Raw genomic sequence first — 1,248 nt, forward strand, 5'->3', positions numbered from 1 at the left:
CCGTTATGAGTAGCTAAGCTTTTATAGCTTGGGTGTGAGACGGAAAGGTGAGATTTTCAAACCAAAAGAAAGTAGCTAAGTGTTTTCGTAAACAACGTTCCATTGTTTCATTCGAGTTTTTATAAAAACCAAGCACACTTCTTAACGGATTGATCATTTTGAAAGTGTTAAAGTGCCATGGACTTAGAGATAAGCCATTTAATGCACGTCAACTTGAATGACATAAGAGATAGACTTGAGAAAGTTGCCGACAAGGAGACTTGTCATTTATGTTTTTCAAACTTAACTCACGACGGGTTGGTCACTCTTTGAAAGTGTCAAAGTGCGATAGATTCAGAGATGAACTATCTAAGAACACACGGCAACTCGAATGATATGGGAATCAACTTGAGAGAGTGATTTTTAACAAAGAGATTTGTTTATCCATGTATTTTGAAAACACCATCTTGTCACTATCCCTGGTCTGGACACCACATAGAGATATGGGTGGAAAGGTATAATATAGTGCAATGGTGAAGTCCGAGAGGAATGCCTTCAAAATAGATGGTGAAACTTAGTTTCAAAACACTGCTTGTTGTAGCATTCCTACAGCATTGGCTACTGGAAATTGTGTTTGGGTCTCACCTTAAGTCTTACACCCTTGCTACTTTTATATATTTTGTATCATGTTTTAATTCACCTTATCATCAAACTGAAGTTTTCAAAATCGTCATCTGAAATCATCTCTTTCATTGAACTCTCATTTAACTTTTGCTACAATCTCCATGGACGATATTCCGGTACTTGTACCACTTTATTACTTGGAAAGATGACATTGGACCGTATTGTATACTTGCTTTGTGGTCCATTTCATTAGTCTAAAGGTGTGAGATATAACCGACCAAGTTTTTGAGGAGTTTATATAAGGATAAAAAGTCAATACAAAAGAGCAAAGCTCTAAATTGACTCCTTATCACAAAAGGGTTTGGAAAAACACAACAAAAGTCTTGTAGGGACCATGTGTTTAGAAAAATGTATGAAAAAGCACAACAAAAGCCTCATAGGGGCTATGTGCACACTCCAAGCAAAAGAGGCCAAAGTGCCCAAAAATTGAAAAATTTATATATGGAGTATTAGAGGAAAAAGGCAATGAGAGAAAAGAAATGCCAAAGAAAGTAAACCCTATAAGCCCTATTGATCCTAAGATTGTGATTGTGTTTGAACTTAACAAAGAAAAGGGTAATGCTAGCCTATGGTTCACACACAAAA

Source organism: Cynara cardunculus (genome assembly GCF_001531365.2).
Source record: "Cynara cardunculus var. scolymus isolate 2C chromosome LG 5, CcrdV1, whole genome shotgun sequence".
NCBI classification, from domain to species: domain Eukaryota; kingdom Viridiplantae; phylum Streptophyta; class Magnoliopsida; order Asterales; family Asteraceae; genus Cynara; species Cynara cardunculus.